This window comes from Cucurbita moschata, unplaced genomic scaffold, assembly GCF_002738365.1.
Source record: "Cucurbita moschata cultivar Rifu unplaced genomic scaffold, Cmos_1.0 Cmo_Scf00039, whole genome shotgun sequence".
Lineage (NCBI taxonomy): Eukaryota > Viridiplantae > Streptophyta > Magnoliopsida > Cucurbitales > Cucurbitaceae > Cucurbita > Cucurbita moschata.
In genome coordinates, this window is record NW_019268555.1 from 142,183 (window position 1) to 157,395 (window position 15,213).

General features: G+C 36.2%; 1 pseudogene; it reads left to right on the plus strand.

Annotated features, from left to right (window-relative positions):
• Nucleotides 1-6,228: 6,228 nt before the first annotated feature.
• Nucleotides 6,229-8,459, plus strand: LOC111432607 (annotated as a pseudogene).
• Nucleotides 8,460-15,213: the final 6,754 nt, after the last annotated feature.

Sequence of the window (15,213 nt, forward strand, 5' to 3'; positions counted from 1 at the left end):
AGTCGGGAATCAAACAAAAAAATTAGGGTTTCCCACACACCCCCATGCGCACCCTTCACGTGCATGGTGCACGTGAGTAGAGATGCCCCTAGAGCACTGGTAGACGTAAACTTACCCTTTGATTTTTGTGGGTGTGACACATGGCGTGTAGGGGTTGGCAGTAGATGTTGAGTTGGATAGCGAGTCGTCGGGTCACTTCAAGGGCACGCAGGTTAATTTTGGGACAATAGTTTAGGTAGCAAGCTAGCGACGTGTGTCAGCATTTGGCATCGAGCGCATTTCTTCATTGCATGGCCGACACGTGTCCTTATTAAAAGGGTTCAAATTTCTGGAAAAATCTAGTTACTTACGAAGTAAGCGCTTCTCGATTTCGACTTCTAATATGATTTTTTGTCAAGCTGCAACACGAAATTTGCAAGAATCCACACCTAAGTTAATTTAGTTGAGTATTAAGAACCAAATAAACGAAAAAACATTAGATCTAGGGTGGAATCCCAAAACAAAAGAACCGTAGACTTAACTCGTGTTCTTGCTCGTTTTTCGATACAATCGAACGATCAAACAAGCCAGACCGCTCCTCCTTGATTCTCTAAGTAATTGTGGAGAGAAATATTTGGGCAATTGGTGCTCCAAGTGCAGGATTGAACATTTTCCTCTCTTCTAATTCTTCTTTTAAAACCCTAGCTCTTTCTCCTTTTTCCCTTTTTTGTTTTTTCCTTTTCATTTCATTGCATTGCATTGCACGTATGTTCAATCCCCCTCAAAGCGGCTGTGGGAGAAGTGTACCTTTTGTTTCATTGACTTTGACTTGAATTTTTAATTTGATTAATATTTTTTTCTAAGCTCCTTCAGGTGTCCCGAACATTTTTCCCTTCTGCCCCAGTTTGAAAATCACATTCTAAGACCTCCAAAAAAAAGAAACAAATTACGACTAGAGTGAGAGTATCACTTGTACCATCAAATCATACTACAAGACCTTGCCTTTTCTCCCCCATGACCCTAGTTTGAATCATCTTCTTCTCATGGGTAGATGTGTTGGTTGATTTGATAACACTATCTAGGTTTTGAAAATTGTGTTTGATTGTTCTTTCAATTTCTTAAAATGGTTTTCATTGTAACCAAATTTTAAATTTCAAGTAGAATTTGTAAAACAATAGCAAAAACAGGTTTTCTAAATTTATTGATGTGATTTTCAAAACTTAAAATTTTGAAAATATGTGTAGATAGTCGGTAACCAAATAGAAACGAACGGTCATATCCATTGGTACCCCCATTAACATTTTGACTCTGCCAGTGTGACATAGTTGATAGTCTAGTAATGAATGTGCTTGTACTTGGAGTCACTGAAAGTAGCGCTGGCAGAGTTGACGGGACTAGACTTGAAGCAGATCAATATCTGGTTCATCAGCCAAAGAAAGCACCCTTGGAAACCATCAGAGGATATGCAATTCGTGGTGATGGATGTTGCTCATCCACACTACAATTTGAACAATGTCATCTGCAATCCCTTCCCTATGGACTGTTTGTCCACTCTTTTCTTATGAGATGTCATTTTAACGTTGCGTTGTTTATGTTCATTTCACTTTTGTTTTAAACCTTTTCCTTTTACACATTGAACTTAAACCCTTTCGTTCTTTCTTCTTAATTCTTAGTTTAGGCTCTTTGTATTGTATGTATGGATGCTTACTCTTATCTTTAGTAATTGTTTAAAGTCCAAATGATAGGAATGTCAAACTCGATTAAAAGATTAGAACTTGGCTGAGTAAAAGAAGTTATTAACCTAGCAATTTTAGGATAATTGTAATCACCTGAATAAGTTCATTAAATTGTTAGTCTTTTGATTAGTATAATTGATAGTATAGGCTGACCTATTGAGAAAGTTTATGAAATTTGTTAGTGTTTTCCACGTAAATACTCATACTCATGAGATGTAGGTTCTTTTTCACATCAACAAATAGAATTGAAAAGCTAAGTGATTAAGGTATCTTTGTTTCAAAAAATCCCTGTTCTCAAGTGGTTCATTTTGCTTCTTTTATTTGTTTCGACATATTTCAATCGTCAGTCATATCCAATAACTCTATAACCGTGAGCAATAATAAATGCTATTACATAAATTCCAATTATTTTGATTAAGCTATAAATGGTGAGGATATGACAAGGAGAGATTGTTGGGTATGAACTAAGTAAATAAGTAAATTGTTTAAGTTGATATGTATCCACTTGAATTTTGCTGCAATGACCTGTTTTTTGAATTTTAACATTTAGAACATCTTGAATTTTGCTGCAATGACCTGTTTTTTGGATTTTAACATTTAGAACATCCAACCCCAACTTAATTTTGTCACTTTCTAATTCTCTTCCTCTAAATAATTATTTTATTAATATATTATTTAAAATTAGGATAATCTCCCATCATATTTATGGAAATTATTTTTTAAAAATTAAACACTTTTTCTATTTTTATAGAAGATGAATTCAAATATTTTGGGCCAAAGAAGAGTCGAGGGACGTTATGCAACAACCCTAAATTTTAATTAGTTTATTAATACAATTACACCCCTGTACTAACCTATACTAATAATATTAATGAAATTCAACCTATACTAACGTTGTAACGTCCCAGATCTATCGTTGTTAGATATTGTCCTCTTTAGACTTTTCCTTTCGGGCTTCCCCTTAAGGCTTTAAAACGTATCTACTAGGGGAAGGTTTCCACACCCTTATAAATGGTGGTTTGTTCTCCTCCCCAACCAATGTGGGACATCACAATCAACCCCCCTTCGGGGCCCAGCGTCCTCGCTGGCACTCTTTCCTTCCTCCAATCGATGTGGGACTGCCCCCAAATCCACCCCCTTTGGGGCCCAACGTCCTTACTGGCACACTGCCTCGTATCCCCCCTTCGAGGAACAACGAGAATGCTAGCACATTGTCCAGTGTCTGACTCTGATATCATTTGTACTCTAAATTTTAACTAATTAATATAAGATCATTACTATACTTTAAATGCGAAATTTACCATAAATGGGATCTTATCGTAAATGCGACATAATGTAACGGATCAGATAAAAAAATATATATATAAAAAAAAATTCACGGTCATTGGTTGTATTTCATAAATGCGACATAGGGTTGTATTTCATGCTAGTTCGTCATTTTGCATGTCAATCACATCATATCAATCATTTTATATACATATGTCATATCATAACGTTTCCATAATTTCAGACAACAATTTTCATCGTATATATATCATATCATATCATAACATATCGTATCACTATAAACCATAATATAAACATATCAATTTATCACATATATCGTACCAGAACATATATCATATCATTTTCATATTGTATCACAATATATATATATTCGTCATTAACATGTCATTATAATCGTATCATTTCATAAACATTTCATAGGCATATTGTTTCCATATGCATATCCTAGTCATATCGTATTTTAAATCTTGCCATAACCTTGTTGTCCTTATACATCTCATAGTCGTATTATTTCATGGACATACCTTAGCCATTTTGTTTTACAAACGTACCCTAACCATATAGTTTTATCAATCTATCATAATCATATCATTTTCTATATATAACCTATACCTATCATTTTTTAAATCTATCATAACCATATCATTTTCTATACATAACCTTACCGTATCGTTATATTAATAATATCTTAGTCATGTCATTACATTACGTTCATCGCATCATTCTCGTATCATACTCAAACATATCATAACGTAAGAGTTATCATACCATTCATATATTATAATATATACATATCATATCATAGTCATACCGGTTCATAAACAATTCACACATATCATATATATGACATGTGCATAACCACGAAGCACGTGTCAGCATCAAATATAACGATGTCGATAATAACATCATTTACTTGGTTGACCTTGGCCGACGTTCTATTCTATTTTTAAGATTTGCTTGAATTGTCCCTTGGAACCTTGGAACGATGGGACAAAATTGACAGAATTGATAAAGTTGTAATGGTAAGAGAAAGATTTCCATTTTTTTTTTTTTTTAATGATGGGAGATCCTGGTGGTGTTAGGACAATGGTGCAGATAATGTATGAGAATTGGAAGAAAGGGAGAGAGCAAGGGGAGTTCGTCGAGTATTCCGGGGGAAGTGGGCGTGTGAGGAGGAGAGATGGGATTAGTTGATTTTTTTAATTATTGTTTTCACTGGTTTTACACCATAGGCATGAGGTGACTATTTTATGTGGAAACATTCTTTTAACATAATTAATAAAATAATCTCATGGATTTATACGTTTGTCTTAAGAGTGTTAAAACAAAAACAATCAAAAAAAAATATATTCAATGTGAAATATAAATAAAACCAAAGAAAAAATTAAAACGATGCCTTAATCTAACCTAATATCTAAGAACTGAAAATGCAACTACACTATCACAGATTCCATGATCTTCAATGCAATACCGCCGTCAACCACACATGAATATCTTGTCTGTACCTAAAATTTAAGAAGAACACAAGGCTTTAGTATTTTAAGAAATACTCATTAATTGATCCCACTATTAGTGTTGGTTAATGCAAACATATGCATAACGATGAGACCTATAATTTTAAATCGTATTCTCTAAGCCTACTTTTCCGACTTGACAAATTGGATATATGGTACTTCTCTGCACACTACTTACATGTGCGAGCATGGGCCCACCAGGCGGGCTCGTGCACCCTCTGGGCCTACTGGTTGGGCTAGCTCCTCTGGACTATTGTCGGACACCCAGAGGAAATAGCGATCATCATTGAACTATGGTAAGCATGATAGTCATTTTTGTCATATAATGTACGCGTCCGTACTCGTCATAACGGAGAATATCCCGATGCACGTGAACATACAAATATGCAAGAGGTTCCCTTATTTTTGTTCTTGGCGTAATAAAACATGCAGGACAACCCTCATTCTTTCATTACATATCACACTTGTAATGTAACGTCCTTAATATTCTTGCTTAAATTAGAAGGTATCACCACATGAATTCCATAAATAACATAGGGGTAGTTTGAAATAAAATATTTGCAAATGAAGCCATGAACTTATGCGTTTAATTTAAGACAGGAAAATAGAAATAACATATCTCAACATATCGTCAAACACATGGTACCATAACATATATCATAACATATATTATATCATTCACATATCATATCTCAAACATATCGTCAAATGCATCACATCATTTCATAAACATTTCACACATATCAAGCATATGACACGTGCAGAACTACGGGGCATGTGTCATCATACAACATCAGTTTCTAACCATGTAGATAGTAAAGTCACTTACCTGACTAGCTTTAGACTGGTGTCACCAATTTATCCTTAATAAAAGTTCGATTTTGTCCTCTATATCCAAGTCAACCTATGTCTACCCATGACAACAATTTCAAGTTCAATTCTCTATCTTGTACAATGGTCCATGTGTTAGACTTGATGCAAGTAGAGTATTAGAATATTAGAATATTATAAAATCCTCACGATTAATCTCGACCGTAGAGACTATTTTGTAGAGTTTTATCAAACTACAAACTAATTATAATACTTAAATTACTGAGTAAAATAATTACGAAGTTAAATAAATACTTTTATATATAATTGTACCCGGAGTAGAATTGTATTGTTTGAAGTTAACATTCAGTTCATTTAACCAAATCTAGTTTTAGGAGAATAGTTTTAAAATTCAGCTTTAATTGGAATATAATTACGATTTTGATGGGACGACATTAAATCTGCAAAACAATTTGAAAGGCGAAGGATCCAATTGAGAACGATTTGGAGTTCAGAAGTGTCGTATAAGCCCTTTTAGCAGTCCAAATGTCGGTTTCCTCCCATATTCCAGACTCTGAAACCACTGTGTCTACCAGCTACCACCCGTCGTCTCTCCTTCCTTTATAAACCCCCTTTTCCTTTCTTATTCTCCCGCCTTGTCTTATGTTACTTGATTCTCTCGATTAGTTTCTTTTTTGGTTGACTGTTTCAGTGTGAATTCATAATGGGTCAACCAAACGGTGAGGCTAGTGATGGAGAAGGGATCAGAAGAAGATCTTGTGGTTGTTCGAAGTAAGGTTTTCTACCAGAGGAGTCGTTTAAGAGTTGGGGAAATCACTAAAGCGTTGAAGGCGACGCCGTCCCGACTCTTGGATTGGCTCACGGCCAGGTCTGGGGAGCACATTGAGCTCGTCGAGATGAAGGCTCGCAGCCAACATGAGATGAAGAATAGTCTCACATGGTGGGACCTTATGTGGTTCGGTATCGGCGCTGGAATATTCGTCCTCATCGGTCTTGAGACTAAGAAACAACGTTGGCCCAGTTGTCGTCTTGTCTTATGTCGTCTCTGTTAGACGAACACGACTCTCCACAATGGTATGATATTGTCCACTTTGAGCATGAGCTCTCGTAGCTTTGCTTTGGGCTTCCCCAAAAGGCCTCACACCAATGGAGTTAGTATTCCTCGCTTATAAACCCATGATCATACCCTAAATTAGTCGATGTGGGACTTCCATCATCCAACAGTCTCCAGTGTCTCGGCCATGCTTTCCATCTTCTGTTACACTGAATTTGCGGTGGAGATCCCAGTAGCTGGTACGTGCCTTTTTCTATTTGGTCTCTGTTTGTGGTCAAAACATTACATATTTTATTATTGATTTTTTAAATTAATTTCTATTTCGTTTCTGTTTTAAAATTTTATACATTTATTCTTGTATTTTTTCTATGATACATTATATATTTTATTCTTTTCTACCTCTTAGACTATATAATAAATATATCTTTAAATTTTATTAGGGATATTCATATACTTTTCAAAAGAATTATACCTTAACTTTTATAAAAAAATTCAAAAATATTGTTAAACTCAATATAGGAATGAACACCATTTATCTATTTCTTATAGATTGTAAGAGTACTAATAATAATTTATAACTTTTAAAAAAAGAATTAAGAATATTAATGTTACTTTTGAAAGTTCATGAGTATTTTAAATATTTAAAAAAAATTAAAAAAAGTTCTATAACATGTGCTCTTGTCTCTAGATTTTAGATTCAAGAAGTATAAAATATCTATAAATTAAAGGGTAAAAATATTTTGAATTCAACAATACTTCTACCGATAATCTAAATTTAAAATTATTCTAGATTCCTTTTGGTTTTTTCTAAATTACTAACTACACGAGCCCATTGTAATTATTTGTTCAGGTGGATCATTCGCCTACTTAAGGGTAGAGCTAGGAGACTTCGTGGCATTCATCGCAGCGGGCAACATCCTCTTCGAATATATAATTGGCAGCGCTGCTGTGGCCCGTTCATGGACTTCATACTTTGCCACTTTGTGCAATCACCATCCGAACGATTTTCGTATCCACGTCTCGTCTTTCCCCAACTCCTACAACTAGCTCGACCCCATCGTCGTCATTTGCACCTTGGCTGTAGCCAACACCAAAGGCTCCTCCTGCTTCAACTACATTGCTTCCATTTTCCACGTTGCCATCATCCTCTTCATTGTCATTGTCGGCCTCACCAAGGCCAACCCAAAAAACTTCACTCCCTTTGCCCCCTATGGCCCTCGTGGCATCTTCGTAGCCTCTGCCGTTTTGTTCTTTGCATATGTTGGATTCGACGCCGTTTCGACAATGACTGAGGAAACTAAGAACCCTGCTAAAGACATATCTATTGGTCTTGTTGGGTCAATGGTGATCACCACATTAGCCTATTGCATTCTTGCAGTTACTTTGTGCTTGATGTAGCCGTACCAACAAATTGATGAAGACGCGCCATTTTCAGTGGCTTTTGAGGCGGTTGGATGAGGTTGGGCTAAGTACATTGTGGCTACTAGTGCTATTAAAGGCGTGACCACCGTGTTGTTGGTTAATTCTGTTGGACAGGCACACTATCTCACGCACATTGCCAGAACCCACATGATCTCACCATGGTTCGCCGAAGTGCATAAAAGGACTGGCACTCCCGTGAATGCAACAGCCACAATGCTCGCTGCAACAGCAATAATCGCCTTCTTTACAAGCTTGGGAATTCGCTCGAACCTCCTCTCTATCTCCACCCTTTTCATCTTCATGCTGGTAGCCATCGGCCTGATCGTCCGACGCTACTACGTCAGCGGTGAAACGACACTATCCGACCGAAACAAGCTCATAATCTACCTGGTTCTAATACTAGGATCTTCAATAGCAACCGCCGTATATTGGGGCTCAAGCGACGACTGGATCGGCTTGGTGGTGTCCAATTCCATATGGTTTCTCTCAACTCTAGCCCTATGGCTCGGTGTCCCACAGGCCAAAAAGCCTCGCGTGTGGGGCGTGCCACTCGTCCCGTGGCTGCCTTCACTGTCGACTGCCATCAACCTTTTCCTTCTTGTCTCCATCGACAAAGTTCAGTATGTGGTCTTTTGAATTTATAATGATTGGCCTAGTGCTTTGATCAAGGGATTTGTGGTTTATGTTTGTTATTGTGTTTGCTACCATTCATGTGGGCAAGGATGGTGGTTTGTTTGTATATGTTTGAGCTTTCTCTCTACTTTGTTTCTCTCTACTTTGTTTGTACATGTAAAAATTATAGCTAAATGTATTTTCTTTTTTTAAGATCTTGATATGGTTGACGTTATTACAAGTTTGAGACTTTTTATATTATTTTTATGTAATTATAATAGATGCTATAAAAAAATACGAAAAATTGTGAAAATAAATTATTCATTCAATTGATGAAGATAAATGGTTCACCTTATATAATTATCAACAATATTAATCAACATTAATTAATTAGAAAAAATACAAAAATTCACAAGTGTTCAAGAGTGTAGTATCATGTAGTTGAAGCATTTTTTATTTTTTCATTTCTGTGTACGTTACTCTTTCATTCACCTACATTGTAATGTTCGAGCTTGGTAGGTATGTAAGTTTCCCTAATTTTTGTGTACGTTACCATTCATTCACCTACACTCTTCATTTTTGTGTTCGAGCCAGCTTCTTTCGTCTAGCATTTTCCTCCTTTCTCTATTTTAGCGGAGTGATTGTTAATGTGTTCTTTAATTTCACCTCTTCGGTAGGGTATTTCTTTCCTACTTCTCAATTTTATTGCTTAACATTTTTCCTTGCCCTTTCTTTTTGGCGTTTTGATGTCTGCTTGCAGCTTTCCAAGATGTTTATTTCGTAACTCAGTTGCATAAATATGTCATATCATAACATTTCCATATTTCCAGACATAACAATTTTCATCATATACATATCATACCATAACATATCGTATCCCAATATTTCATAACATAAACATATCAATTTATCACATATATCGTACCATAACATATATCATATTGTTTTCATATCATATCACAACATCTCATACTCATATCGTTTCCATATGCGTTTCCCTGCCATATTGTTTGTTTAATCTTGTCATAGCCTTATCGTCCTTGTACATCTCATAGTCGTATCATTTCATGGACATACCTTAGTCATATTATTTTCCAAACGTACCCTAACCTTATCGTTTTATCAATATATCATAATCATATCATTTTCTATACATAACCTATACATATCGTTTTTTTTCAATTTATCATAACCATGTCGTTTTCTATACATAACTTAACTATATCGTTATATTAATCATATCATGTCATATTATTACATTACGTTCAACGCATCCTTCTCGTATCCTATCTCACACATATCATAACGTAAGAGTTATCATATCATTCATATGCATGTCATATCATAGTCATATTGATACACAAAAAATTCATACATATCAAATATATGACATGTACATAATCACAGGGCACGTGTCAGCATCAAATATAACCATGTCGATAATAAAGTCATTTACTTGGCTTGCCTTGACGAACGTTCTATTCTATTTTTAAGATTTGCTCGACTTGCCCTTGAAGCTTGTATCCACCCGACATAATTTATTCCCGTTGTGATTGCAAGAGAAGCATTTCCATTTTTTACTATGGGAGATCTGGTGGTGTTAGGACAATGCAATGACACATGGAAGAGTGGGAGAGAGCAAGGAGAGTTGGTCGAGTATTAAGGGGAAGTGTGTGAGAGGTTGGCCCGGAGAGATGAGGTAAGTTGGTTTTTTTTTTTTTTTTTAGGGTTTAGGGTACATTATTTAAAATAATTAATAAAATGGTGTCATGGACTTATACATTTACTTGAACAGCCTTAAAATAAAACAATAAAAAATATTCAATGTGAAATATAAATAAAACCAAAGAAAATATTAAAACAATGATCTAATCTAACGTAATATCTAAGAAGTGAAAATGCAACTATACTAATAAAGATTCCGTGATTTTCAACACGATGTCGTCGTCAACCATACATGGGTGCCTTGCCTTTACCTGAAATTTAAGAATAACACAAGGCTTGAGTATTTTAAGAAATACTCCTTAAGTGACCCAATATTGGGGTTGGTGAATGCAAACACATGCATAGATGAGAACTATAATTTTAAATCGTATTCTCTTGGCCGACTTTTCAGTCAGGAAAAATTAGATATGTGGTACTTCTCTACACACGACCTACATGTGCGAGGATAGGCCAACTAGGTGGGCTTGTGCACCCTCTGAGCCTACTGGTCGGACTAGCTCATTTGGATAATCATTTTCGTCTCATAGCATACACATCCATACTTCATCATAAAGGGGAAGTATCTCGGTGCACGTGAACATACACATATGCATGACGTCCACATATTTTTCTTCGTGGCGTAATAAATCATGCAGGACAACCCTCATTCTTTCATCACATATCACACTCGTAATGTAACACCGTAATATTCTTGCTTAAATTAGAGGCATCATCACATGAATGCCATAAATAACATATGTGAAAGTTTGAAATAAAATATTTGCAAATGAAGCCATGAAATTACACGTTTAATTTAAAATAAGAAAATAGAACTAACATAGTCTTTGAACCTAAAAAATGAAATAATGATCCTCTCAACAACTAAATGAAAATCAATGCATACTACTTCTCTATCATGATTTCTTCCATGGTAATTTTAGAATTCATCGTCACCTATGCAGGAACGCTTTACTTTTACATGAAAAATAAGGGTAGCATGTGGCTCGAATATTTTAAGAAATACTAAATAAGTTACCCATTATTGAGATTAGTAATGCAATACACAATTTGACATATCCTTTAAAATCATGACTTGACCTTGAAGTCCGATGCGTAAAGCCCAAATTCTGGGCCCAAGGCTCATACATTAAAATAAACCCTAGGTTCTGCTACATAAATCCTAGCCCAAGCCCAATAAATAAAAAATTAAACCCCAGGCCCAAGCCCAATACATTAAAAATAAACCCTAGGGTTCAGCTAGTAAAAAGGCAGCCACCCATGTAATAGAGCACCAAGCCTGAGACAAGACAGCCACTCAAAAACCCTAGCCGTTCTTCCTCTTTAACATCATCTTCTTCTTTAAATCGTCATTGCTGTCCATCGCTCGCGGTGTTCTGCGTCACCATCACCCACGCAGTCCCGCGCCACCACGGCCAGTCGCCATCGTGCATCAAATTGTCGTGGCCATCACGAATTGAACACTGTCATCATTGCCAGAACCACTATTTGGAGGAGTAAACATAACCAAGGTACAATGCGCCAACCAACGATGTTACAATGTGGTTTCTGTTCTGAATAGTTCGAATTTGACTCAACTTCTATGTAGGAAGAAGGTAAGCAATAAAACCCTATGATTTGTAGGAGTCGTTGTATCATGTCAAGCTGGGTTGGTTAAACTTGGGTGTTTAAATGTAAGCTCGATCATAAGTCGAAGTTGGACCAATATCTATAGGGTCGATTAGAAAAGAAGCTCTCCAAGTAAGAGGTCTTCCTATTGAAACTTAACCCTTGTAAACTTAACCCTTTTTCTACAAGACCAAGAAATCAACAGGAGGTTCGACCTCTATTGAACAGGAAGTTGGACCAATATCTTATTTATTTATTTGATTATAAATAAGATAACTTTCACACCATTTAGGTGTGGTGGATTCAGCAAATATTCACATGGTATCAGAGCCCCTTCGGTTTAACAACCCCAAATCCTTTCTTTTCAATGGCTTTTGAAATCTTCTACTGTTCTTCTCCACCACCCCTGTTGCCTTTGACGCCGCAGGAGCAGTCTTCATGGCTACCGCAGGCGGAGCCGATTAATTACTCTTCGACTCTTCCGGCTTCAACATTGTCTTTGTCCCTTGCTCTAGGTTTCCCCTTCTACTTCTTGGGGTTAGACATATTCTCACCAGAGCCAAGGTAACATCGTCGCTAAGCGACAATTCCTGTTTATGGGTAGACATATTCTCGTCGAAGCCAAGGCAGCATCGCCGCTGAGCGGCGATCCCTCTGCAATTTTCGATGGCCAAGAAAGTGTTTCTTTACGCCTCCTCTGAACCAGGTTGTTGACATCTTCACGAAAAGTGTTTCTCAACCACTTTCAATTTTTCAGATTCAAGCTTCACGTTCGTTCAAATCCGACGTTCAGCTTGCGGTGGGGTGTTAAGGATATTTAGTAATAAATTATAGTTTACCATATATATTATATTTGATATTTTATTATAAGGCAAATATCTAACATTTGCCTTATTACCATAGGTATCTTTCCATTTATTGTTATTTCCATTTATTACTATTTCCATATCCTTGTAATTTATTTGATTATAAATAAGATAACTTTCACACCATTTAGGTGTGGTGGATTCAGCAAACATTCACAGGTTGAATATGTTTGGTATTGTATGGTTGAGTGTTGTGTGATACGATGGATGTTGACTATAAAAATAAATGTTTTGAGACCTGTTGCATGCATAATTATGTTTGATAATTGAAAATATATCTGATATGAGTTGTGTGACATAATGTATGGTTTCTCGTGAAAATAAACAGTTTGGGACATAATGCAAACATGTGACCTTTGATGATTAAGGGGACTGTGGTTAGGGTTACACGCTGTGTGTTTTGAGTAATCAGCCACTAATGGTCACTCTATGAGGTAATTTAAGAAAATGGGTATGAAGGTAAAGGTTACACGCTATGTGTTTTGGGTAACCAACCGTTAATAATCATTTTAAGGAGTTAGGATGGATGTTGATTTTCATGTGGTAAGATTACACTCTGTGTGTATCGGGTAACCAGGCACTAATGGTCACTCTACGGGGTGATTGCAGAAAATGATTAACAAGATAAGGATTGCAGAAAATGATTAACAAGATAAGGGTTACACGATATGTGTTTCGGGTAACCAGCCATTGATAGTCATTTTAAGGAGTAAAGGTGATGTTGATTTTCATGTGGTAAAAATTATGCACGGTGAGTTTTGGGTAATTAACCACTAAGATCCTTCAGTTTTGTTTGATTGTCATGTGATGGTTTATGTGATTGATCTCAAAGTGGGGTCACTTACTAAGCATCAGTTTTGTTTGATTGTCATGTGATGGTTACGATTGATGACGACATTGCAAGTAAAGACCGAGGCACATGCATAGGATAGTGATATTTCATTTCTTAGACTTTAGGTAAGTATAGGATATTTTTAATTTTAATATTTTATTGATTTTACTTTGTTTTGTTATGTTGCTTTAAATATTTTTTCAAGCATGTAAGTTCATGGCAGTGTTTTATAATGAAGTTTTAAATGTTTTTTTGCGCATGAGTTGTTATGATGACATTAGCCACTTTAAGTTATATAAATCTAGGGTCATTATAGATAAAGTGCCCCTGCATGGATGATGATGAATGTGAGAATGGCCATGGAAGTCATGTTATGATGACATTAGCCATTTTAGGTTATATAAATCTAGGGTCGTTATAGAGAAAGTGCCCCTGCATGGATGATGATGAATGTTAGAATGGCCATGGAAGTCATGTTATGATGACATTAGCCACTTTAGGTTATATAAATCTAGGGTCATGATAGAGAAAGTGCCCCTGCATGGATGATGATGAATGTTAGAATGGCCATGGAAGTCAAGATAGGATAGTAGTATGTATTGATTTCATTTAGTAGTTGATAGGTGGCTCTTCATTTTTGTATTAAAAAAACTATGTTACTTTTTGTAACACTTGAACTTAGGAGGTATCAATGACCTTTGTTTTCCTACTTAAGATCCAAATATATGCATGATAATTAGGTTTTGATTTTTTTTATTGTAGGCTAAAGAGACCGAGGCTAGAGTCGATGAAGAAGGAAACTATGCTTGAGATAGTTGTAAGATTAAAAAAAATGGACAAGATCAACACAGGGACAAAGTCATTTTGCCCCTACTCCTGCGTGAGGAGTCTGGATAGTTGAGTCATCACAAGAAAGGGAAAGAAAGGGGAAGAAAAGAAGAAGGGCTAAGAAGAAGTTAGGATTTTGAAAAAAAAGAAGAATAGAGAAATCGGTTACCTCAAATCCAAAATCTGCTGTTGGAGATCGAACCGAAGACAAGAAACTTTGAATCAAGACTCATCTTGGTGCGCTAGAAGAAGAGTTTGGAGGGTGGATTCACCCATTCCGACTAGAAAATCAAGGTAAGACTATGACCTTTCGGTTTCGATTTTTCCTAGATCTAAGGAGTTTCTTGAATGATGGATCTGGAGTTTTGAGGTGTATAATTAAAAGAAGATTCACACAGGTTTCTGGAAGGAATCTCGAACAAAAATTGGAGCTTGATCAGAGTTCGGGTGAACTGGTCAAGAATAGAAACGTGAGTTTCACGTTTTTTGGTATCTTTGAATGAGTTTAATTCATTCTATATTCAAGAAAAAAAATAAAAGAAAAATACGTCAATGTAGGTGAATAAAAAATCTATGACTTTGGTGAAGAAACCAAGTCAATCCAAGTTATGTAATCTAGAAAATTGAAAAAACGCATGAGAGAGAAAATTGCCGCCCCACATCGCCTAATGTACAAAGGAGCGTGATGGAACTGGTGAGTAACACGTGGAAGCATTTCACTAGAGAAATGCATTCAGCCTACCTATTGACACGCGTCAGCACGCTCGGATTCGGGTCAAATCAAAATCAAAATGCTCACGTGAATCAAACAGCGTCTGGAACCACCAAACTGACCCGTGACCGATCTGGCGACCCATAGTCCAACCTAACGATCTTGCCACTCCCTGTGCGCCATGTGTGTCGCCCAAAAAATTTGAAGGGT